Raw genomic sequence first — 24,990 nt, 5'->3', positions numbered from 1 at the left:
AGAGAAGAATAAAATGAAAGCATCATCAATTGCCCTGAGATTCAAGGAAGTCTACATCCACTAATGTTTCTATTTTTCTAATAGTTGATGTGGTTCATATAACACATTTTAAAGCATTTATGGTGCCATTAAGTGCATCTTCTTGTGTGTATAGTTCTTTACATTTAGGAATTTTGGTATTGATTTTGATAACTGTATGATCTCTGAATTTCCAAACACGTGTCATTCTTGGGGCTAGAGAGAAGGCTTAACAATTAAGAGCATGAACTTCTCTTGCAGAGGACCTGCATTTGGTTCCCAGCATCCATCTCAGACAGCTTACAAGTGTCTGTAACTCCAGTTTCAAGAGTGCTGACATCCTCTTCTGACCACTGTGATAACACATCACACACACACACACACACACACACGCACACACACTCACACATTAAAAAGTAAAATACATCTATGCAAAGCCTCTTGTGGCTTTACACTGAGTAAACCTGCCCAGTCTAGGATAAGAATGATTAGTCTATCCTCTCGGATCTATATTCCCCTTTTATAAACAGCACAGGTAAGTTTTATTCTCCAATGTCCCAAAGGTGGGCTTGACTTTTCTAACCCTGGCTGACAGAAACACATACTATGTTACAGGTGCTCTCCCTCTGTCTCCCCTTCTCTCCCTCTCCCTCTTTCTCTTCCTCCCCTTCCACCCCCCTCCTTCTCCCCTCCATTTTTTCCTTCCCTCTCTTCTCTCTTTGTTTATCCTGCTGCTGCTACAAATCAGTATTTAAGGGTTTGTTCTGTATTTTTCTGTGTATGGAGTTACTAGATATTAAAATGTCAATATTTTTTATAAAACAGATTGGATTAGTGGATAGGAGTCATGGAAAACCAATTTAAACCTCAATGTTTTTCCCCTAAGATTGGACATCTAAAAAGGGAATAATGTAGTTTTCTGAGGCAATTTTTGATTCTTTTAAAGATATTCTTTAAAAGTAAAGACAAGACAACAAAGTATTTCCCTTGAAAATGTGGTTCAGGTATATCTACTGTATGTCATATGGCTCCCTGATGCTTTCAATGAGTTATCAATTTTGTAAAACATTATGATTGTTTTCCCTTCGAGCTCCTGGCTTTCATACACTCCTAGATGTTTTCAATTGCTCGAAGAAGAAAAAGTATTGCTTTAATATCTATCTTACATGTTTAAAATTTTATTGCAGAAAAGTCAAGCCAGTTGTTACAGCGTAACATAAGAATTACATTCTGACTTCATAGTTGTATAGTGGTTAAGATAGCCAACTACTTGTAAATCCAGGGTTTAAGAATGTATGCATTAAAAGTTATTCAACAATGATAGCCTTTGACTGTCTCCTTGTCTCATGGAGAATAATCTCAAAGACAGAGCTGCTACTCATGTTCTCTGGAGGAGCCTTGAAATGTGGGTCTGCCTTCTATGCCTCCTCAGATCCAGCCCTCATAGGGCCACTAATGGGAACTAAAATGAGAACTAAGCAGGAGGAAGGACAGAGTACCCCTGCTCCTCTCTGCAAGCATCCACATTTCTTCTGACTTTGCAAGTCACTTCATTGTGTGTGCAGTTAGACATGTCCCATAATTCCCCAAATACTAGGATGCTACTTTCTTAACCTTGTCTTAAATTTTAATGATTAAGTCTATAAGAACTATAAGACAGTGACATTATTCAGCTATAGTGGCCGGGGCTCTCAGGAAACATAGGCCTTCCATCTACAGAGTCTGTTTCATGGGTGCTTCTGTATTTAGTGTCTAGTGTATAGCAATATCGACACATTCCCCAAACGCACTGCTGCCTTCAGCCTTCCAAAAACATCTTTCTCACATTACTTTCTTCTTGCGAGTGACTAAGTCTCCAGTGTTGGCATTTGTTCCCTCCCCACTCTTGTGTGTTGGACACAGAAGCCAACACACTTTTAACACAGAGACACTTGGAACCCTCTATTTCTCCTGTAAGAACAATTTCTTGAACCATGTCTATGTAGGACAGTAGAATCTGCTCATTTTCCTAAATGTACATTGGTCGCTATTGATGTTACCCAAACCCAGAGTTAATCTTTTAAAATGCTGTTCATTGAACAAATCTCTCAATATCTGATCTGAAGTTTCAGGGTCTTTATCTCAGGTTGTCCTGAAAGAATAAACTTACATCTGAACTAAACAACAGGGGAATGTCAAATCGATACAGAAAATTAGAAAAATTATACCCCTAAGAAGCAATCAGGTAAAGCTTTCTCCAGAACAGTGAGGAATGGCTTTTTCTACGTTGATGAGAAAGAGCTTTCCATATTATCTGTTTTAGGACTAGAGACTCATTCTGCAGCAGATTATATGAGCATCCCAAGGTTGGTATCACTGTAGATTGCAATACAACAGATTCTGCTCCTAAGCCAACCAGTAAACCAACCAACAATAAAAAACAAATTGGACCCCTTAATATTCTGTTATTAATTGGTCAGTGGTTCATGGGGAAATGGATGCACATTTCCTATTTCTTTATCCAAACAATGAGTACATTATAAATGGTATCCTTTCCCTTTTGCATGTGACTAGCTAGTTACTTAATTATTAAACCCTACAACTTTGACACTATAGTTTTTGTAAAGACAGAGGATGAACTCATTATATCTGTGGCTTATTTCACAACACTGTATTCTGTGCTGGGAAAAGGCATCAGAATTTCTGATAAACGAGTATCCTTTGCTGTAGTTGTTCTTTACGAGTAAGAGCTTTGCAATATGGAGTCTACTTTTAAACTTGGGAAAATGTACAAGAAGATGTTGTTGATGTTATTCTGAGTGGTTAAGAATTTATCTAATATTAACAAGGATCTGGATTAGGTGCCTAGTACCATCAAACAAGGAAAGCAGCAGGATATGTCAGAATTAATATAAAACCAATGCCTGTGACAGATACACTAAAAGCACTCAAGTGTATTATGGGAGCTGTGGCATTTGAGTTGAAGTGGATGATCTTAAACCAGCAAAGTCCTTTACACATAACACGTTAAATGATTTGAGTTTGAAATATTGTTGTTCTTTCCACTAGCTGTACAAATTAGTTACTTTGTTTCACTCCTTTGGATTCAATATTTTTTAACTTGATTGTTGAAATTATTTCTGTTACTCAAATATCTGAATTAGGAAAGTGGCATGTCAAAAGACTACATTTGCATTACCAAGTTATGGACTGGTATATTTATTTTTAGATGTAATTAAGCTCCATGCCAAAAAATTTCATTTCACACACAGTTCTGTTTTTTCTTCCAACTGATCCCCCCCGCCCCAGGAAGTAGGTCACCTTAACATGCTGGGATAACTGTTGCTGAGGGGAATTTATGTGGAGTCAGTATGCACGATATACAACATACAACACAAAAATAACTGACTCTGACTTCTGAAAGTGATGCCAGTAGGTACATTGGTTGTCTTTTGTTTGCAGCTTATTTCTTGTTCCTATGAATCTCCTTGAGTTGGCTTCTGTAATTACTGTGGCACTGCTCCCTCCCCTTCATCTCCTCCCTCTCCTTCCTCTCCTTTCTTATGAATTCCTATTGAATCTTTAGGATGCTGTCAGCTATATGCCTATCAGTGGTGGACTCACTTATAACCTAAGGAAAAAAATGACATAATAAGAGATAAAAATTGCTGCTTAGTTCCAAGAAACCAGTAACTTAAGGAATCCGAGAAGCACTTGTGTTTTAAACTTCTGAAAGTATCTTCTCACAGAAATACCTATATTCATACCCTTTGGGGAAATCATCAAATTCTTGTGACTCATGTAAGTAGCTTTAACTTATCTGTGCCCAAGGATACACAGTCCATTCCCGTCCCTTTCTGTTAACTAGTTGTTTTAAAAATCACCATCATTAGCTACAAAAGACCAAATAAAATGTGAAATTATTTACATTTACCCTTTAATCTAGGCTTTCTACTCCTGGTTCTGTTAGCGTGAGGAAATCCTGAGTGCTGAGAAGATATTGCTGTTGTTACAAAGGCTTTAAATAGCCATTGTGAAGGATGCTCACTCAGAGAGAGGATACAGGGGATTCTGAGCCTCATGTCACATAGAGTGATGCAGGCTTTCTGTAACTGTTCAACAGTCTGATTAAAAAGATTTGGCATGTCCCATGTTTAGGGTGTGCCTTTTCTGTTCAGTAAGACCTCCCTGCAAACCCCCTCATAAACAGAGACATGTGTTTCCATGGTGATCTGAATCCCATCAAGTTGACAATGAAAATTAACTGCTATTTTCTGCACAAGAGAAAGAGAGGAAACGAGGAAAACTGCCCTTTTATTTGAATAAGAGAAGTTTAAAGATGATCAAAGCGTGGAAATCTTTCAAAGGACACAAGAAAATGTGGAGTAAATATCAAAAGATACCCATTATCCTGCCTAATCCTGACAGTTGCTATTCAGACAAAAGTCAATTTACTAGAGGCTTGGGGAAATAACACCTGGGAAGTTTGTGGTTTTCTAAGAACAATCCTGTGACAAACTGTACAGTCCATTTTTATGTTGCTATGAGAAAATATATGTAAGAACCTGGAGCAGAGATTTATTTATGTTACCCCTCTCCCAATAACCATTGTTTGTTAATAATCCCTCTGTGATAGGTGGGGCCTCATGGGTACATGCCACATCCACAATGCTATGCTGATTGGTGCAAACTTAGGCAGATTTGTGCAGTTAATCACAGCTGCAGCGACTTCATGAGTGCAAGGACTGTACAGGGACATTCTTTTTTATATAAACTTTATTTTAATTAGAAGAAATCTTGTTTTACATATCAATCCCAGTTCCCCCTCCCTCCCATCATTCCATGCCTCCAACTGAATCCCCCCATCCCACCCCTCATCCACTCTGTCAAGTCATTTGGGGTAGGGCGTAGGGCCTCCTCTGTGTATCTAGGCTAACAGAATGTCCCTCCACGGGAAATGGGCTCCCGAAGTCTGCTCATATATCTTGGTTCCACTGCCAGAGGCTCAATAGACTGGCCAGTGCTCCAAGCTGACACCCATGTTCAGGTAGCCTGGTTTGTTTCTATGTTGGTTCCACAGCTGTCAGACTGGAGTCCATGAGTTCCTACTTGCTCAGATCAGCTGTTTCTGTGGGGTTTCCCAGCATAGGATGGTCTTGACACCTTTGTTCATCACTCCTCCCTTTTTGAAACTGGATTCCAGGAGTTTAGCTAAGTGCTTGGCTGTGGATCTCTGTTTCTGCTATCAGCTACTGGATGAAGGCTCTAGAATGGCATCTAAGGTAGTCATCATTCTCATTATAGGGGAAGGCCATTTAAGGTAGCCTCTCCACTATTGCTTAGGTTCTCAGCTGGGGTCATCCTTGTGGATCTGTGTACAATTTCCTAGTGTCAGATTTCTCTTTAAACCTATAGTGGCTCCCTCTATTGATGTGTCTCTTTTCTTGCTCTCCTCTATTCCTCTCCCTACTCAATGTTCCTGATCCCTCATGTTCTCCTTCTCCTTCCTCTTTTCCCCTCTTCTTTCTTCTACCTTCCTCCTCTCCCCCACCCCATGCTTTCATTTATTCAGGAGCTCTTGTCCCTTTCTGCTTCACTGGAGGACCATGTAAGTCTCTCTCATGTTCTTCCTTGTTTCCTAGCTTCTCTGGAGGTGTGGATTGCAGGCTGGCAATCCTTTTCTCTATGTCTAACATCCATATATGAGCAAGTGCATACCATGTTTGTCTTTCTGTGACTTGGTTACCTTACTTAGAAAAGTTTCTTCTAGTTCCATTTATTTGACTGCAAATTTCAAGATTTCATTGTTTTTTTCCACTGAGTAGTACTCCATTGTATAAATGCACCACATTTTCTGTGTCCATTCTTTGGGTGAGAGGCACATAGGTTGCTTCCAGGTTCTGGCTATTACAAATAATGCTGCTATGAACATAGTTAGACAGATGTCCTTGTTGTATGAGCATGCATCCTTTGGGTATATGCCTAAGAGTGAAATTGCTGGATCTTGCGGTAGGCTGGTTCCCATTTTCTGGAGAAACCCCCATACTGATTCCAAAGTGGCTGTGCTTGCACTCCTAACAGCAATAGAGAAGTGTTCCACTTTCTCTACATCCTCTCCAGCATAAACTGTTATTGGTGTTTTTGATTTTAGCCATTCTGACAGGTGTAAGATGGTATATCAGAGCTGTTTTGATTTGGATTTCCATAATGGCTAAGAATGTTGAGTCATTTCTTAAGTATCTTTCACCCATTTTAGATCCCTCTTTTGAGAATTCTCTCCTTAGTTCTGTACCCCACTTTTTTAATTTTTATTTTTAGAAACACTCTTATTTACATATCCGTCCCTCCATTCTCTCACCCTCATATCTTCCTGTGCTTTCCACCAACCCCCTAACCCACCCACCACCCACTCCCCAGGGATAGTGAGACTCTCCATGGGGGATCATCAAATCCATCACATAATTTGGGGAGAGCTCAGGCCCTCATTTCCATATCTGGGTTTCAATAGTATCCCTCTTTAGCGAAAGAGCTCCCAAAGTCCATTTGTGACCTAGGAATAAACCCTGACTCCATTGTTGGAGGTTCCATAAACTGCCTTGGCCTCCTAACTGGACTTGGTTTGGTCCAACGCTGGTTTCCCCACTTTACGACTAAGTTCTGCATACTATCATTATGTCAGGACAACTGTTTCTACGAATATCTCCAGTTCCGTCTTGTTTTATTTGGTCATCTCTCCTCCTTCTCTGCAACTGGATTTTGGGAGTATGGCTCAGTGCTAAGCTGTGGTACCCAACTTTTAATTGCATTGTTTGGTGTTTTGGTGACTAGCTTCTTGAGTTCTTTACATATTTTGGAAATCAGCCCTCTGTCAAATGTGGGGTTGGTGAATGTCTTTTCCCATTCTGTGGGCTGCCATTTGTTTTGTTGACTTTTCTTTTGCTTTAGAGAAGCTTCTCAGTTTCAGGAGGTCCCATTTATTAATTGTCAGTCTCAGTGTCTGTGCTACTGGCATTATGTTCAGGAAGTGGTCTCCTGTGCCAATTTGCTCAACGGTACCACCCGCTTTCTCTTCTAAGAGGTTCAGTGTGGCTGGATTTGTTTTGAAGTCTTTGATCCATTTGGACTTAAATTTTGTGCATGACAATAGGTATGGGTCTATCTGCAATCTTCTATATGTCCGCATCCAGTTATGCCAGCACCATTTGTTGAAGATGCTTGGTTTTTTCCATTGTATAGTTTTAGCTTCTTTGCCAAAGATCAGGTATTCACAGGTGTGTGGGTTAATATCAGGGCCTTCAATTTGATTCTGTTGATCTACCACTCTGTTTTTGTGCCAATACCAAACTGTTTTCATTAATAGAGGTCTATAATAAAGTTTGAATTCAGGCCAATCCAATTGTCTTGTTTCAGTTGGTAACATACCTAGATATTATCAGAAGTCCAATGGGTTTTTAAAAAATGAGGCAAACATAATAGTTTTTCTCCTGTACACAATCCTCTGCTTCTCTTCCTTAGAGGTCAGTGTTATTAGGCATTTTTATTTCTTATCTCTATTTTTGGACCATACTGAAGCTTGTGGTATGCATGAGTCAGTAACATGATAACATTAACAAATACAAGTCAGGAAATTTCTTTGATCTCAAATGGTTAGAAGTAGGACATTAAATAATCACAGTGGCCTAAAAATGGTAATTGAAAGCCACTAAGCCACCTTTCACCACCAGAGAATAGAGAGAATGCATTCAAGGAAGTATGTATTCTATGAAAGGAATAAACAAGGCTCCATTAGCAAGTGCTGCTTTCAGGAAACATGAGAAACATGGTGAATGAGAATGCATTTTTGCATAATGAAAATTACCTGAGTCTTAAGCTAACCCTTGAGATCACAGAAGCACTGGCAAGCAATCAATTACTCCTGGCAGTGTAAAAATCAATGAGTACGCTGTTGTAGTAATGTGTTTAGAAAGCAATTGGAAAATAATGCTGAAATTCCACATCTGGACTGTTTCATGAAAGTGTAGCATTAGTATATAGCAAAGATTTCAAAAAGGTAAAAATATCCATGAATGGCCCCCAAAGCATTCATGCCAAAACTGATCACTGAAAAGGAATGAGTTTGAAAATAAAATTTGACTTGGAAATCTACTACTTATGAGACATTGTGCTAGAAGTTATAAAACACCATTGAGTATTTTTTAATTATTATTTTTTATTTGGACTAGAAATAATCTTGTTTCACATGTCAATCCTAGCTCCCTCTCCCTCCCCTCCTCCCCCGCCTCCCCACCAGACCATCTAGTTCCCTACCCAAACAACCCTCTGATCCCCAGGGAGGGTGAGGCCCTACATAGTGGATCTCCAATGACTGTCATTTCTTCCAGGGCAAGGCCTAAGCCCTCCCCCAAGAGTCCCGGCTGAGAGAGCCTCCCATATTATGGCATGAGGACTCAAAGTCTATTTGTACGCCAGGGATAAATACTACCCAGGGGCCCATAGATTATCTAGGCCTCCTCCTTGACACCCACATTCAGGGGGTCTGGGTCAGTCCCATGCTTTCCACACAGCCATCAATCTGGGACCCAAGAGCTCCCCTTTGTTCAGGTCAACTATTTCTGTGGGTTAAACCAGCCCAATCATAACTCCTTTGCCCATCAGTTCTCTCTTTCTGACACTGGATTCAAGGAGTTCAATTCAGTGTTTGTCTCCTCTGTTTTCATCAGTCGCTGGATGAAGGTTTTGTTTCCTAGACTCTCCATAAATGAGAGAGTACATACCATGTTTCTCTTTTTGTGACTGGGTTGCTTCACTTAGGCTGGTTTCTTCTAGTGTCATCCATTTGCCTGCAAATTTCAAGATTCCATTGTTTTTTTCTGCTGAATAGTACTCCATTGTGTAAATGTACTACATTTTCTCTATTCAGTCTTCAGTTGAGGGGCATCTAGGTTGCTTCCAGGTTCTGGCTATTATAAATAATGCTGCTATGAATATAGTGGAACAGACGAATGTGCATCTTTTGGGTATATGCCTAAGAGTGGAATTGCTGTAAGTCAAAAGACACAGTCATCAAGAAAAAAGGCACCCCACAGATTGGGAAAAGATATTCACTAACCCTATATTCACAAAGAACTCAAGAAGCAAGTCTCCAAAACACCAAAGGATCCAATCAAAAAGTGGGGGACAGAACTAAATAGAGAATTCTCAGTAGAGAAGTCTAAAATTGTTGTTAGACACTCGAGAAATTGCTGAACATCCCTAGCCATCTAGGAAATGCAAATCAAAACAACTCTGAGATACCATCTCACGCCTGTCAGAATGGCTAAAATCAAAAACTCCAATGAAAGTTTATGCTGGAGAGGATGTGGAAAAAGGGGAACACCCCTACACTGCTGGTGGAGTGCCGACTTGTACTGCTACTTTTGAAATCAGTATGGAGTTTCCTCAGGAAAATGGGAACCAGTCTACCATTGAGAAATTTTTAATATGGCTAAGAAATGGCATATACATAAAAAGTATGTATGTGAATTATATTAAGAAATGACAAATACATATACACACATATATAAACATACATGCATGCCTGTGTACATTTTAATGCAGTATTCATATAGAAGATGAGACAATATTTAGTGGATATTGTGAGTCATATCCTCTTTAGACTACCTCTAGTGTCAGTCTCTTTTACAAAGAACCAGAGTTCCTCTGGGTCAACAAGAGACCACTGGCAGTTACACAGATGGACATAGATGGAAGATGCCCATGGCTGAATAGAGCTGCTTTGCTGGTACATGTCAAGTGCTCACATTTTAGTTATCTTTTGAGTAATACTTCTATCAGTTCTTATAAACAGCTATTAATTCATTTGTGGTGATGCTATGATAGAATTTACTCATGTTATACTTGTATCATTTCTCTTTTGGTAAAATTTCACTCTCTGCTTTATGTCTATTTGCTAGTATTACATGTTTCTATATTCCAATGTAATGAATTTTTAAACATATTCTGTAATAGTTTTGAATCCATTGAAATGGTATTTACCATCCACACCAAGTTAAACAGAGAGGAATTATGGTGATTTCTTATGAAATACAAGTTTTATTATTGATAAAATCAGAGCTGGAGAAAAAATTATATCCATATTTGTTATGTGCTTGTTCTCTATACTGAAGCTACATAAATTTTTCCATTAGCTTTTCGAGTATTAGGGGCCAATTTCAGCTTTCATCAACTAGGCAGACCTTTGACAGTGCAAATGAGAGACCCCAGGATCAAATGCTATCTATGGGACCTGCACAGGATTAGTCATTTCGAATGCGATGGAGGGAGCCACATCCATTTCATTTTAGACTCACAATGAATATCTGTGTCTTTGGTCCGCATGTTGTTGTAGTTTTGTTTATCCCCTCCTATTGGTTACTCTTTGATAGATTTCTAACTGTTTGAAGTTAGTACTTTTCAAGTAATAATTCAAAGATTTCTATTGTACATGGGCTCATTAGTCTCATGGAATTTTTCTGGTGGAGACTAATGAGTCAATACATTGCTATAAAATGCATTTGTCTTTTTAAGCAGAAATTTCTATGGTAGACATCACAGGCAGTCAGTAATTATCCTAATTAAAATGTTGGTTACTTTAAAGTATAGCCCATAAGCTTACTCTGAGTAGTCAACCCAGATAACAATTTGACAAACAGGGCTATTAGCATTAGAATTTTAAATGGTTTGCTATTCTTTTGATTCATTAATGGTGTTTTCCATTCAAGTTTTGAGGCACTCAATAATAGTTTCCTATTTCTGTTTTCCTGCAATCACAACAATGAACAAACTATACCTCCGTATTAATGAAATGTGGTATTAATTTGCCTTTTCCAATCAGCTCTTAGAAATTATTTCTTTGAGGAATATTATGATGCTATTATGAAACATCAATGTCTCAAGTGTTAAAGAAGATGAGGTTTAAAATTGTGGGATATGTTTCCAAATGGCAAATGCAATTTATTATGACAGAAAGGATGTTTTTTTGTGTGGACTCATGTGCAGCTTCTAATGTTTATGGCAAATTAAACAGAAAACTTCTCATTTTGTACCTGTTTGTACTTTATTTAGCTCTCTTCCATCTGGTCTACAAATGCTCTTGTAAAGTGATATCCCCTGGCAACCCTCAATGAGATTTGAATATTCCTGTGTCCCTGAGGAGTTCATCTCTTCTGGGGAAACTACCCTAGCATTTCATGGGAAAGAAATTCCCATTTGATTGAAAGGGTCTCAGTTTAGTAGAGTTTTCTCTCACAATTTCCACAATCAGGTATAGACACCATGTAGGCCTTCCTTTATACTTTCATGGATATACTCGACTTCTACACAGATTACCAGTGACACAGAAATTTTAATAAGGGTGGCGAAGCAGGAACAGGTTATTTCATAAATATTAGTACTCTTCTGTCTGCAGACTAATCAATGCCAAGTAATCTTTATCCACTGAAGGAGGACTGCTCTCTAGAGAGTTACTTGAAATAAAGGCTTATGTGGTTTAGACTTTTAGTGAGAAGAGAAAAGTTCAAGCCAATTCATTTCATATTTATATCTCCATGGCATCATTTAACTTTTAAAATTCTTTCTGGGAATTTTTTGCATTGGCAAGGCTAGTAAACCAAGCCAACATGAGGACCACTTCCCATAGGGACCACTGGCACCCATGACATTGAAAGGAGTCTTTCATTTCCATAATCCTTGTTCAGAAAATGGGTGAAACTTTCTAGTGTATTGTGAATATAATATTAGCATGTTATTTTATATGAACTCTTTGTTGAAGATATAATGTTTGGTAGAATGGTACCTAACAAATGAGTTTGATGCCCTGAGTTTGATTCCCAGCATGTCAACACAAGCGCATTCAAATTGCATATAAGTAAAAGAAAAAGGTACTACACAAAACTCATTTGCTAATGACAAAGCACTACTCAGAATAAATTTATTTATTACACTCCCATACTGGGTATTTTATTATTAAAAGTTTCATCTATACACAATGAAAACAATGGCTTTGTAGCCTCAGTTACGTTTTACTCAAAGTCATAAAATCCTAAATAAAATCATCATCAGTATTTGGATCTTAAGTAATACAGGGAACTATTTTCTATATGGTCTATTTGGTCTTCAGAGACCAAAACAGTCCACCCATCAGTATTCAGCAACTGAACTGATAATTGCTTTTACACCTTCGAATATGTATTCATAGTCTAGTAACCAGTTCCAAGCATAATTATTTTGAAAAAATGCATTAATATTCTATTATTGTAAGCTTCTGTGAAAAAACTAAAATCCATATGAGTTTATGTATGTTCATTGTTTAAATATTTTATTGTATTTTCCTTCAAGTTGCAATTATTATCCCTAAAATTTAGAATAATAAGTGTTGAAGTAATGTGCTAGTTTTGCCTCCTAACAGATCTTATTCAAATGTTATTTTAATGTACTATATATGTCTGCAATATCTGAACCATAAATTGCAAAGGTACTTTCTCACATTTCAAGTAATATCAGGCAAATTTTATAAGAGTAAATATAATGATTTTAGAAATATTACCCAAGTAGAATTTTTTATAATAATAAAAATCAGTAAGTACCATCTAACACTCACTCATATGGGTCTACATGGGAAAACTAACCTGTAACCAGTTCTTCCTGTTGCCTTAAAGTACAACATAAAATTACATAATCAATGAATTCAAAGAAAATTTAATGCTAGGTATTTAAAATGTTCATTTCTATACTTTTGACACATCAGCAAAACTACTACTATCCCTTTGGTTATTCTAATTCATTGCATTGCTGACTCATTAAATTGTATTTGTGAATCTACAACTGTTTCCTGTATTTTTTCAGCTCTAAAATGTGGAAGTTAAATTCATACTCCTATGATAATATATTAGTCAAAATTTCTTCAGAAATTATTCAGATTATTAGATTTCAGAGTGTTATCAAGCTACTATAAAATTTGATCACTAGGTTTTAAAATAATTCAAATTATCACTGAATAGAATCTTATTTGCAAATTGCATTAAGGTGACAAAGCTTTTACCTCTCATCTTAATAAATATCCTCTAAACCAAAGAGAACAAAAAACATCTAGAACTCATCATTCTAGAGGTTTATTTACTTAAAATAACTCTTTCATTTTCTACGTGCTATTTCTCCAGAGAGGTAGTGAACAAATCAGTGTCTCTGCTCTGCTCTAGCTCATTGACCACATTTTTCTCATCTTTAAACACAGTTCAGTTCAAACCCCATTGGTTGGACCAGGAAACATCACCATTTGTGGGTGCATTGGGCAGTGCTGCAATTTCATCAGGGCGAAGGGAAAGCTGGTACTGTGGGGGACTGTCCCAGCATGAGGTCTTGAAATGTGAGTGAGGCTGCCAGGGTGGCCTCATGTAGCATGTAATCCAAGGTAAGTACTGGAAGACTAGATTAGAAAAAGAGCAGATAAGACTTTGAGTTTCTCATGTTTGCAGAATAGGATCTTCAGTATAGAGTAGGATTGTTGAGTTACTGGGAAAATCCATAAATAATTTCGTAAATTCTCACCAGTAAGACATGAATATGCAAACATTGCTTCCTTATAAATTCCTGCCCAAATCTACAGTTTCTCACGTTTTACTGAAATATTATTTGTTAAGAATTTCAAAGAGAAAGAAAAGAGATGCCTTAAAAGAGGGAGCCATTATAGGTTTAAAGAGAAATCTGGCACTAGGGAAATGTCCAGAGATCTACAAGGATGACCCCAACTAACAATCTAAGCAACAGTGGAGAGGCTACCTTAAATACCCTTCCGCGAAAATGAGATTGATGACTACCTCATATACCATCCTACAGCCTTGATCCAGTAGATGATGGAATCAAAAGCAGACACCCACAGCTAAACACTGAGCTGAACGCTTAGATCCAGTTGCAGAGAGGGAGGAGTGATGATCAAAGGGATTTTGACCAGGCTGGATAAACTCACAGAAACAGTGTCTGAACAAGGGGGAGCTCATGGACCCAAGATTGATAGCTAGGAAACCTGTCACATGAAAAACACCATCTTGGATCAAATGTCCTGATCTTCTGGCTCTTACAGTGTTTTGGGCCTTTGGTATAGGAGTTGTATTATAGATGTATTTATTGGGGTTAGAAATCCCACTGCCAACTTTTTCCCTCCATGTTTTAAGCAATTATGAATTTCTGTGATGAAATCTATTTGCTGCAAAATCTAGTTTCTTTGATGATGAATGAAAACTATCCTTATCTTGTGAGTATAAAAATGAGTATTTAGAATGCAGTGAGACATGTATAATGGTTCAGGAAAGTGGCAGTAGTAGGTTTCCTCCAGCGTCTATGACACTTGGGGACATTTTGCCAGGCTGCTCATTGTTGTGGTTCATAGGTTTTACAGGTGTGTAGGACCTTCATGGACAACTTGCACAGCAACTTCTGATTTTAGAGCTAGTCCTCAGGGGAGAAGCATCTAAGTCAGTTTCAGCTCAGTTCTTCCAAGTCCTGTGTCTAAGAATGTGGCATCTTCAGAAACAGGGTCTTCACATTCTAGGAGACAACCAAGGGCAACAACAATAGCTTGTATTGTATTGCGTATCTTCCCAGACCAGCAGCTACAAGGAAAATACCATGCTGAGCACTGGGTATCCTTTAGGTGACTATGACTCCTGGGAAAAGCGTCATTAGTGCAAGTGATGTGTGTGTGTGTGTGTTTGTGAATAGTAAATGTAACATATCTATACATATATAGCTTATGTTTATATATACAAACACATAAATATAATATATGCGTGTATACAGCATATGAAATTAAAAACAAAATTAAAACGCAAAGTTTGGTAAGTATGTCATTTAAATTGTCTTCTAGAGTTTTTATGCTTATTGTATTAATATCACTAAGTATCTTTAAATCATTGTAGTCTGGTTTGAAGTTTGCTATGGAGATATCCAATTAACTGTCCCTTTGAATATATTGCTTTTTTGTTTATGGTTGACAAATAGTTCTGTAGATTTTTCAAAGTTTGATAATTTTCATGAATGGTCAAAGAATGATTTTGTGTATCAAAACTATTCATAACAATAATATTTTCTGGATGAAAACAAGAGGCAATAAATCAGAAGGAGAGGCAGAGGGATGTATGAGAGAGATTAGAGGGAGGAAAGAGAAGGTAGAAACATTGTAATTTATGTTTCCGTTCCTACTTGTGGAAGCTTTCATATTTTCTATGTTCTTCACTTTTGTCTAGATTTAAAATTTAACAACTTAAAATGATTATATCTTAATTTATGACCTAGAAACATAGTCTTTGTAGTGTTCTAAAAAAACCTGTGTTCACACAGACAACTACAGTTAAACTCAGTGGGTCTCAAAACAAAAGAACATGGTTGTGGGAAAAACTTGTGGGAGAAGGGGTGGGAGAGTTATGAGGTCTTACAAAATCAGAACTCAATATAAGCATTTATAATACTGTCAAAAATAAAATTATTAAAATATTGAAATACAATATTCAAATTTGCTTTACTTATAAATAGCTACAAACTAACCTCATAATATATGTAAAATAATTTTGTACATTTTTTTCAATTTGGTTGTCAGTTCTGTAACAGATCTATTCATTTTTGTATATAATTTCTAAATTCTGTGTAATATTACCTGCTTGTACTTTGAGTAATTATTTTTCACATTATCAAGTTTGACTTGACCTTTGCCAAAAGTGGAACATTTCTATTAGCACTCTCACAGACTTTCCTCAGTTATCTTCTGAACACATTTGCCTGTCAAAACACAAATGATGTATGTGATATGTTTAACAGATTGCCAATTCTTCCTCTATTTGGTTATTATTTATTTATTCATTCATTCATCTACTTAGTTAGTTAGTTAGTTAATTATTTAGTTTTTTGATACAGGGTTTATGTGTGTTACTACCTGGGTTGTCAAGGATCTTGTTCTGTAGACCAGGCTGGTCTTGAACTCATAGAGACCCTCTTGCCTCTGGCTCCCAAGTACTGGGATTAAAGACTTTGGCCAACACTGCCTGGCTTAGTTGGTTCTTAAACATATAGAACCATTTACCCTTTCAAAGTTGATTTTCTGTCCATCTTATCTGTTTATTTATTTGCTTGTTTGTTTGTGTTTTAGACAGTATCTAACTCTGTAGCCCAGGCTAGCCCAGAACTCACAGTGATCCCCCATTAGGCATTCCAAGTATGTTGGTCACAGTTATTTGCTACCACACCTGACACAAAGCTAGGTTCTACTTTAAAAGAGCTAACATTGTGACCAGTATACTGTTCATATCTTACATGTTTTTTGCTACTTGTAATTACTTTTTTCCTATTCTCAAGTATTGGTTGATTTTTTACTAATAATTTTTTAAATTATTTTTTACATTCCAATCCCAGTTCCCCCTCCCTCCTCTCCTCTTGCTCCTTCCACCCTCACCCCCCACACACACCTGTCATCTACTCCTCGGAAGGGATAAGGTCTCCCTCAGAAGTCTACTAAGTCTATACCATCATCTCATTGAGGCAAGACCAAGGCGCCTCTCTACCCGCATACCCCTGTGTTTAGGCTGAGCAAGATATCTCTCTGTATAGAATGGACTCCACTAAGTCAGTTTGTACATTAGTGTTAGATCTTGGACCCACTGCCAGTGGCCTCATATATTGTCCCAACCGTACCATTGTCACATGTATTTAGGGAGTCTACAGTCATTGATCTCTCACTAGCTTGGGTCAGTTGATTCTGTGGGTTTCCCCTTGATGGTCTTGACTCCTTTGTTCATATTATTACTCCTCCCTCACTTCGACTGTACTCCAGGAGCCGGCCCAATGATTAGTTGTGGATTTCTGCATCTGCTTTCATCTTTTTCTGGAAGAGGGTTCTAGCTTCTCTGGGGATGTGGGCTGTAGGCAGAGAATTTTTGGCTTTATGTCCAACATCCACTTATGAGTCAATGGTTGAATTTTTAATCAGTGTAAAAATACAGATTGAATATAAAATCCTTTGTATTATGTAAACAGAACAGGAATTGTTCATTAAATATTTAATTCTGGTATGGATCAGATTTTCACACTAAAACTTGTAACCACTGTGATATAAGAAATGAATATTTATGAATTTGATTTAGGAGTATGTTAATATTTATCTTTTAATTATTGATAGCTGATAATTAATGTTATTTGTATATTATACTGAAATTATTGTTTACTCAAATAACAACTCACCAATACACCTATAGTATTCTAAATGAGTGGATAATGGGAACTCCAATAATGTCCAAGAGAAATTTTTATAGTTATGAATCTATACATACATTTGTATAAACATAGGTACAACAGTTAGTTGATTTATGAACAGGTACATCAACTATTAGTTTAGGAGCAGCAGTGAACACAAGCAGGATTAAACTATAAATGTATTTGCAATTTAAATTGTAAATTGTGGTCTTCATTGTGCAAACCAAGTCTTTTTCTGTTCATGTTAGCTAATAGTTTCACGTTTATTTACTTGAATTTTCTTTTTCAGGAAATGTGCCCAGAAAGAGTTCTGAGAGCTTCTCCTCTTCTCTCCTACTGTGACTAAACATGACACTGCCATAATTTGTAAGTTCATCTGTTTTTGTCTTAAGTCTTTCTGATACAGACAACTGCTTTCCGCATTTGGATGTAGAGTTGAGTTTTTTTTAATTAGGCTTTTAATTGGTTTTATTTCTTTCAAGCTTTGTTTTACCTTAACTTTATCTTATCTAAGTAATGGCAAAAGAGCATTTGTCTGTTAGATTAACTCTGTTTGTCGCTATTAGCCAATACTTTAATGACTCATAATAAGATCCTTACAAGCTGCTGAGCTAATTCAAAGAGATGGTGCTGTCTAGAATGCTGATTTGTCCTGGACAAACACGTTTTAAATTATCGCACCCTTGTTTCAGTGAACAAATAGAACTTTATGTGCAGAAACTGTCATTGGAGGCTGTATTAAGGTAGCTAAAGACTATTTTTAGGAAAAAAATGATTTTTATTTTGCTCCTTATCTTTAGATTTTGTAGTCATGAATTTTAATATGCATCATCATGTTATGATAAGCACTACATAGCTTTGATATCTTAGACTAGATGAAAAATGTAAATTTCAAGGAACAGTAGTTTTTCCAGATGTTATTTGCTGTGAAAGTTTTGCACCTGCTATTTGCAACCACTAATGATGGAACTGTCTACTTGGCAAGTAGGCTCAAATGTTGGATCATTGTATAGAAACCTATGCAGTATTTTAGAGAGCATAAGTTACTTTAAAAACATAATAAAGATATGCATGTGTTTACACCATGGTCAGTTTACTAGCTCTGACCTCTAAAATAAAATAAGATTTAGCCTGAAGGATAATTTGAGGGGAAAATATATATTAATTCAATATGAGATCTTCCAAGATTAAGAGTATATTATTTCAGTTCTGTAAGTTGTTATCTGTTAATCAGTGTTGGTTTTGATTTTTTGCAAGTCAAATCTGGATTACAGCACAATCTGGTAACTTTCACAAAATCTAAGCCCGTTCTTAACAAGTCTCACTCACACTTTAACCTGTGGATTAAAAAAATCAGTGAGTGAACTGCCACAGATGTTCTCATGACATGAGTAATTTAATTAGGGGCATGAAATATAAACAAGCTTAAGATGGATACAAAGGAAGGAGGACACGAGTATTGTGACAAAACATCTCATCTATGGTCCCCAGTAACTAACCATTCATTAATATGCCTTTCTCTGAGGGCTTAGGGATGAGCAAAGGAGACCTTTGACTTCTAGAATGGAGCTACAATAATTTGATCTAATTAGAATTAATCTATTCAAGTTTATTAATTATCCGTTTTTTAAGAAGTCACAACTCTCTTCTAGTTGCTCTTCTCTCAAAAGCTGACTAAACTCCGAAGGTAATACATATCAAAACAGACTATTATTCTAGTAATTAGACAATGTATGGCTTTGGTTTAGAAATATGTATCTTCTAGCTTATACTGATTTTATACAACATTCTCTGCTAGAAATTAAGTAGATACTAAATCATCATTTTCTTGGTAATTTTAATTTCATAAATCAAATTACATGACAGTTTATTCTAAGAACATTGAAGGAAGAAATAAAGATGCAAAATTTCAGTGCTGCTTCTGAATCTTCCTATAATCTCATTTGTGTGGAAAAATGTTTTGCAAATATTACATAGAGAAGGGGAAAGATCAAGAAAACTACAAGCACTTATTGAACATTACATCAAAATCAAACTCACAAATCAACATGCTGGGAAGCAGTCTTGAAGTTTGGAATCTCCTTGTTTACATGAGGAATGGTAGTTTATAGATACCTCTCTCACACACCTATGAGGAAGATGCTGATACATTTGAAATACAGTCTTGTGTTTTATTCTCAAGAGCACCTTTGAAAACTACTGGGAGGATCTGCCACCTGTGATCTTGCTTAGCTGCCACAGGGAGAGACCCTGAAACAAATTTAAAGGCATTTGCTAAAATGAGCATTGATTGTCTGGGTATCTCAATGTGCAGAATGGCTCACAATTGCTGCCATTTATAGCCTCATATAAATATAACAGAATCAGAGCCATTCAATTTCCCATTTCAAAGCTCTGAAAGAACTTAACAATTCTTGATATCACAACCTCAGGGAAATATGAATAACATTTTCTTTTCTTTAAAATAATCCCTTAATTGAAGGGAATCTCTTTGAATGTTACTGTCTTTAATTTGTTTCCCCTGTATAATTAATAACAGTGACTTTCTGTTTCATTTGTCTTAATGATCACATAAACAAATCTGCCTTTTGTCCTTCTCTGAATTTGGTACTGAAGGGTTTTATGCACCAGTGCTTCTTAATATACATTATAAAATTAACCCTGTTACACTTTCTTATGTAGCAGAATATATGAAACCACTAAAGGAAATAGTTGGTCTTAAAATGAGTTTCTTTTTCTAATGTTATTATCAAGAGGAAAGATATTTTGGGAAGGGAATCTACAACATTTTAACTATGTAGAATATAATATAGACAGTCAGAACATCTTTTTGAATGTATTTTGAAATATCCATAATATCAAATATTTTAACATTCTGGCCTGGGCTTGTTGAATGGAAAGAGATCCTGAAATTTTTTGCATAGTAACAAAATTTTACATATGTATCAATTAGCTAATTATATTCTGGCTTGTTCCAGTCTGGAATTCCCTGTTTGCTATTCTGTATCTGTTCTTGATTGAGTTCCTTGTACAAACCAGACTGTTTTATTTGTGCAGCTCAGAACACTGGTTTCCATCTCTGTGAATCAAAGTGCTATTGATGTTAAGTGCAAGAGTTTGACTGTGCTCTGATGATTGCTTGCAAAGTAGAACTGTGGTCAAATTTCAGTCACTGGCTATGTAAAAGACAATCTTCTATGCTTTGCAATGCTGCAGAAAACTCTTAGTCCTTTAGAGACATCAAGAGGAGAGAGTGGGCTATTTACATGTCAGATTTAGCAGTTCTCAGCTTAAAATCAAAGTGGTTATACGTCTTGCTGAAGTCCTTGTCGTGTTCTTGGTAGGAAAGTGGTTGGACGTAGAGACAGAGCTCCAGACACGACACAAAAGCAGCCCGAAGAGGTTTCGTTTCACATTCAAGGCTTCTTCCTCTGAGCACCTCTTCAGTGAACCTGAACTGATCTTATAAGACCCCATTCTTTTAGCAAGAGGCCGGGGACACCGCTTACGATATTTATTGTGTGAGAGACAGATATGGGAAAGAGCCCGTGTGTGTGTGTGTGTGTGTGTGTGTGTGTGTGTGTGTGTGTGTGTCTGTCTGTCTGTCTGTCTGTGTATACATGAGTGTGTGCCTGGGTATGGAGGCTAGAGGTCAATGTCATGTGTCCTCCTCAATCGCTTCTCCATTCCATTACTTTTAAGAATAATTTTGTTTTCAATTATAAACATATGTTAGTGGGGTGGGGTTTGTACATGCATGAACAGGTGTCTAGACAACAGCATAAGATATTCTGTAACTTGGGTTCAAGCAGCTGTGACATGGCTGATATAAGAGCTAGGGATCTGAACTCAAATCATTATGCTTGCATAGTGGGTTTGTTAGCACTGACCAAGTCACCTGTATTGTTCCCAAATATAAATCTTTTGTTCTAAAATACATGGTTATGTGGAAGATGACTTTGGTGTGGTGTGAACTCAGATAAAGGCAGAGATCAACTATGTCCTTCACCAATTCCTTCTCAGTATTTGAAACAAACACTTTTGGTGAACTTATTTTCTCCATCTTATGTTAGGTCTTCATCTGACCTGGAACTATTACCTCTGTTTCATTGTTTTCCCCGATTAATTGGTAATTAAGTCACTACAACTCATCCTTCTCACTCACCTTTTCTGACATGTAATTAAGTTTGTTGTTTCTCCTCCCTTGTCCACACTCTTTCTTCTTATACTTTTGTTACTACTATTCCTTGTCCTATGTTCTTTTTCTTATATCCTTACCCAACCCATTTCCCTAAGGCCTTATTTGGTGCAGTCTTCTGAAATCATTTCTAGTTTCCTGACCTTTTCCAGTAACTGCCAGGATAGACATGGTTGACAGAGTCTAGGATCCGCATGGGGTCTTTATGTTTCTGAGTTTGGGTTAACCAATTAATATAATGTTTTCCAGTTCATTCCATTTTCCTATCTTGTTTATAATGATATATTTCTTTAAAGTCAAATAAAATTGCACTGTGTATATACATGTACTATATTTTCAGTATTCATTCATTTATTGACAGATATCTAGACTGAATCTATTCCTTGGAATTGTGAACAGAGTAACAAAAAATTCAGATATGAAGGTGTTCCTATATTGGAAAATAGGATCCTTTGGGATATGTCCAACAGTGTATAGCTGAATCATGTGGTCATTCTAGTTTTAGTTTTTTTTATTTGTGTTTTAGAAGCCTCCACACTGATACCCATAGTGGTCAAGCCAATAACAAAGACGTGTTCATCTTTCTCCATATTTTCTCCATCTTTTGTTGCCATTTATTTTCTTGATGGTGGCAATTTATTACCATAGGTGAGATATCATTGTAAAGTACTTTTAATTTTCTTGACTTGATGGCCAGATTTGCTGAGAATTTTTAAAAATATGTATTGTTCATTTTCATTTCTTTCAATGTCTTTATGGATGGGCTTATTTATGGATGGGAAGAGATGAGGTTTTTTTCTGTATTTGATTTTTACATTCCTTTACATATTCTGTATATTACCCTCCTGTCAGAAGTATAGTTGGCAGATTTTCTTCCATTCTCATACATACAAATTTGTGTAATTATAAAATCAGGTTAAACATTTTCATCAACCTGTGGTGAAAGCTTTAAAAAGGTTTCCTTCCATAATCCTCTGATTTGGAGTACATTTTCCACATCTGCTCATCCTCCTGTGTAGTATCACCCCAGGGTATTCTATTCTATTCTATTCCTTTCCTATTGTAACTTGGTATCAATAAAATGTACAGTCCTCAAAAGTTGATAAAATAAATTTAATGACATAGGTAATTGACATATGATGTTAAATGAGTTTAAGTGAAAATAGTAACATTCGTGTTTGTTGAGAAAATTCCTAATTCAAGAAATGTTAAATTGTATTTATAAAAGTAAAATAAAAAATATTATTTTATCATGAACATACAAAAATCCTCTGAATTTCATTCATTAGTACCATGATGGCATCTATAACTTCAAGCACAGCAACTCTGCTATGCAGTTACAATCTACAATTGTTACACTAATAATTCTAGGAAGTATATTTGGGTACTCTAGTGCCGTATGTTAAGTGATACTGACCATTGACTGGCCCTGTCATTGTTTTTATGTGTGCATACTTTTAAGGTCTTAGTCATAATGAACACCATTTCATAAGTTCTCTATAAAGATTAAAATTCATGCTACCATAAGAATTAATGGTGAAAAATTGTCCCATGTTTCCTGGGATCACCCTACTTGCTATGAATGCTTCATGGGTTCCTTCATAGTTTAATAACAAAGCAAAATAAGCACCATTTAGGATCTCAAGAGTGACATTTCTTTCTGTCTGTATCATACTTATAGGGCAAAATGATCTTTTTTATGACATGAAATTCAGAATAGTGAACATGCTATTAAAAGGATATTGCCATATGGGCACAAAGCAAAACAGTGTTAAATATTAGCATAGAAGGCTAAATTCCTTGCATTATGTTTTTACATTGTGCTTTCTGTCACTGTGGCTCATTTTTGTTTTGTGTGCCATTTTTCATTCTTGTACAACCTTCAAAAAGAGAGAGGCTCTAGAGGCACAAGTTTGAAATAAAGGCTATGTTTAAATATTATCCTCCATATTTTTATTCCATTCATGTTCAAAATAAGCTCAGTTTAACTTACAGTAAGGGAAACCATCCATAATTAATAATCAATACATTCATCTGTTTTACTTGTTTTATTCCATAATATGTATGTTCATTTTAGTATTATATAATTTAAACACAATGACAGCTACTGCAAAGAAAAACTGTTAACTGCTTGACAGGAAGCCTGAAGAATGGGGAAAAGTCTGCCAACTACACATCATACAAAAGATAAGTGTCTTGAGAATACAAAAAAATTATTAATGAGAAAACAAAAAACCAAATTAAGAAACAGGGTTATGGAATTATACATACCGCTTTCAGAAGAAAGACAAATATCTAAGAAATATTTTCTAAGTGTTCACCCTTCTTAGCCAGTAGGCAAATGGAAATTAAAGCTACTTTGAAATTTCATGTTAACAAATTCAGAATGGCTAAGGTTAGGAAAACAAGACAATACACACTGACAAGGATGGAGGGGAATAGAGAACTCACGTATTATAGGTGGAATGCAAATTGGTGCATCCACTAATGAAACCACTGTAGAAATCCCTAAATCAATAGTCTACCATCTGACCCAGAGAAGCTAATACTGAGCACGTACTCAAAGGGCTGTATTTCCTACTAGAGAGACGTCTGCCCGTCCATGTTCATAGCTCTTCTTTTCAAAGTAGCTAGGATAGGGGAAACAGCATGGATACCCTTCAGCTCATAAGTCGATAATAGAAATGTGATACTGATTCACAAGTAAGTTATATTCCACCATAAAACAACGAACATTTCCAATAAGTGGATGGAAAGCATTATACAGAATGAGATAACCTGTCCCATAAAGACAAATGTTGCATGTTCTCACTAATGTGAACAATAGCATTAAATATTTAAATTAGTGGGTTGAACCTAGAGTATCAGTAGAATGCAGGAAATTAGAAAAGGGCAATTGGTATGGTGGGTAAAGAAAGGTCTTAACAAAGATGGGATAGAAGAACACAGGTGATAAGAAGAGAGACAGGATATTAATGAAGAGCAAAAGTTTCAGTGGGGACAGAGATGGAAGAACGTGGAAAATAGAAACAGGAAGAAATGTTAACATTAAAGATGCTTGAAATGCCATATGGAATCATGTCATCTCATAACAGATATATATGAACACATCTGGATATGTGTGTATGATGCAAGCATATGTGTGTTACTTCAAATAGAGTATCACAGACAGAGCTTAAAACTCTTCCCCAGAAGCCATAAATTGTCCAATAAAATGTCCCATGAGTTGTTGATTATAGGTTGCCTTGAAATCCCTAAGTAATATGTGTTATTGTTACTGTTCTTGGTCTCTCATCTGAACGTCATAGGTAGGTCCTTTTGCTAAACCCGTACACTTGATCACAGGACATGGAGAAATGAAGTTGGAACTGATTACTACTTTTATATTACCAAAAGCTGCTAGGTGAGTTTCTGGTGTGGAGGTAGGGGGTCATCAACCCTCTTAAGCTATAAAGCTATAATAATTATCACTGCAGCAAGATGTGGCCATAGATGAAATCATAGTATGAATATTATGGAGG

General features: G+C 36.5%; 1 protein-coding gene across 5 annotated transcripts in view; it reads left to right on the top strand.

Moving 5' to 3' along the window:
- Marchf1 (membrane associated ring-CH-type finger 1) overlaps window positions 1–24,990 on the top strand; it is a 789,032-nt gene that overhangs the window by 241,590 nt on the left and 522,452 nt on the right. For all 5 annotated transcript variants that reach the window (XM_040742223.1, XM_040742224.1, XM_040742222.1 and 2 more), the window contains one exon: window positions 17,561–17,637. The gene's annotated coding sequence lies outside the window, so the exon portion shown is untranslated. The remainder of the gene's footprint in view (window positions 1–17,560; window positions 17,638–24,990) is intronic.

The sequence above is a fragment of the Mesocricetus auratus genome, unplaced genomic scaffold, assembly GCF_017639785.1.
Source record: "Mesocricetus auratus isolate SY011 unplaced genomic scaffold, BCM_Maur_2.0 Super-Scaffold_6731, whole genome shotgun sequence".
NCBI lineage: Eukaryota > Metazoa > Chordata > Mammalia > Rodentia > Cricetidae > Mesocricetus > Mesocricetus auratus.
Note: the sequence above shows the minus strand (reverse complement) of the source record. Positions and strands in the feature narration are given on the sequence as shown.